Genomic DNA, 2,576 nt, shown 5'->3' with positions numbered 1-2,576 from the left:
GGGGAGGAAGCATTAAAGAACTAGAGGAAAGTTGTATGTTTCATTGGTGCTATACAGCATCCTGACTGGTGCGTCTTCTTCCTTGTGACCCTTCTGTAAGAGGATGTCCGATTGTCTACAGATGGATGGATTTTGGGTCTCCACTCTGCACACCCCCTCACTCACATTGATATGATTTTTTTTGGTTCTGGGTTTTGAAGCCTGATACCTGATCCCATGGACACAGGCTGGTGTGCTTCTTCCATGTGGGCTTTGTTGCTTCTCAGCTAGATGGCCACTTGTATATCTTCAAGCCTTTAAGACCCCAGACGCTATATCTTTTGATAGCCGGGCACCATCATCTTTCTTCACCACATTTGTTTATGCACCAATTTTGTCTTCAGTGATCATGTTGGGAAGGTGAGCATCATAGAATGCTGGGTTATTAGATCAAAGTCTTCTTTCATTGAGGGAGTACTCAAGTACAGGCCCAATGTCATTCTGCTACCTTCATACTTAACATATAAATATTTGCACATAAATCTATTTCCCTAACACCATATATAAATATATTTACATATGTATTTAGACCTCTGTTAATGTCCTTTGCCTCCTAGTTCTTTCCTCTATTTCTTTTTACTTTCCTCTTGTCCCGCTATCATGTTCTGTCTTCATTTGAATTTCAGTAATTCCCTTTGGCTACATTGCCCTTGGTCAAGCCCCATTTTAGAGCATCTATATTTTGTCAAGCAGTTCAGGCATATATCAGTGAATTCATATGTACTATGTCTCCCATTTCTTCATTTCCTAATTTTCTCACATTTCATTATTAAATATTGAAGAGATAAAATTGAAGCCGCAATTTAAATAAAGGCCAGTACTTCTCACATAGCTTAGTTCTTAGCAATTTACACGAGAACCCCTCCAATGATTGAATTTTGGTAATTTTTCATTTTTTATAAGTTTAAACTTCAGTCAATGTTCTTAGGTGCCATCCAGTCAACTTTAACTCATTCTAACCCCACACGATGCAGTAGCACTCTCCCACTTGTTGTTCTGTGATGTAGTCTTTACAAGAGCAAACCTCAGAATCTTTTTCCTGTGGAATGGCTGAGTCGGTTCAAATGGCCGTCCTTTCATTTGATGGCTGAGCACTTAACCTTTGCATCACCAAGGCTGCGTCACAGAAGCGCGAGCAAGTCCTAAACTAGGTGATGATGTTTTATGAAGTGAACACACACCACCCTGGAAGCAGCATGCAGAGCTAGACTCAGAAAGCTACAAGTCTTCCAGAAAGCCGCGAGTCCTTTCAGTCGCTAACTCATGACAAGAATAATCACTATGCAGATTTGATATTAACAAATGGAGTTGTTTGTTTTCTGTGTCTGACAGCTGTTTGTTGCCATTTTATTTCTGATATTCTCTCTTGAGGTTGTACAGTTGTAGTTCCGTACCTATGTCTAGTAGGAGGTCTAAAAGTTCAGAGCTGTGCAAAGCAGACACCTGTCCAAGAAGGAAAACAAATATTTTCTAATAAAATGAGGAACTGGAAAAAAGAAAGGTAAGACGGCAACCTGTAAAGGCAGAAACAGCGGATGCCAGGAAAACAATTCTGTCCCAGACTCACCCTTCCTCATGCTTGCACCTTAGAAGGGTGGCTTGGAGCCCGAACAACGCCTCTTATCAAATTTATGTTGTGTTTGTGTGACCATCAGATAAAAAGCAGCAACTTTTTCTTAAACCCGATTTTCAAATTTCTTGTGCTGTTAGCATGTAAAACTGAGAAGCTACAAGAATGGTGGTCTAGTTTACTGGCCAATACTTAGATGTGCAATCAGTGAAGTCAGGCTCATAGGATAGTTACCAAATTTTCCCGGAGTAGAGCCAATGTTTTGAGGCTTCTCAGCAACTTGTTCTAATGAACAAGTTAGAAGGATCCTTTAACACACAGTCTTTTTCCAGCTATCATGAACAGTCCTGGCTCTCATGTACTCATGCTAAAACATGCCAAGGGTTTCATCTAGCTGGGCTAGCTGGGAATAGAAATGCTAACAGTCTAAAGGAGTTGATGTTGTGGCATGTGATAGGTCCAAGCTGAGCAAGATTTTATGTTCCAGAAAAACACCAAGCTCCCTCAAGCTTATACTCAGTAATCGTTGGAGAGATGGGATAACTGGACTTAGAGCTTCAACAATAGTCAAACTCACCACCTTTGAGTTGATGTTGACTCATAGCAAACCTGTAGGACAGGGTACAACTGCCTCTGTGGGTTTCCGAGACGGTAACACGATGGCAGTAGAATGGTTGACCTTTCTTGCTTGGAGGGGCTGGTGATTTTCATCTGATCACCTTGATATTAGCAGTTTGGCCCTTGCTGGGGATTGCACTGAATCCTCTGAAAAATAGCTGTTGAAATCCTAACCTCTGTAACTTTGGCCAGGTTTAGGCCTAGAGAGTTTCCTTTGTTACAACAAGGAGGTCACGCTAGAGAGGGCAACCCTTGTGAGTGATAAAAAGAGCAGAATGGGATCTCCAGTGGCCTACTAATGGGCTTTGGGTCTCCACTCCACACTCCCCCCATCATTCACTATGGTAAG

Source organism: Echinops telfairi, unplaced genomic scaffold (assembly GCF_000313985.2).
Source record: "Echinops telfairi isolate 266 unplaced genomic scaffold, ASM31398v2 ScPeMD7_7424;HRSCAF=8462, whole genome shotgun sequence".
Taxonomy (NCBI): Eukaryota; Metazoa; Chordata; class Mammalia; order Afrosoricida; family Tenrecidae; genus Echinops; species Echinops telfairi.
Note: the sequence above shows the minus strand (reverse complement) of the source record.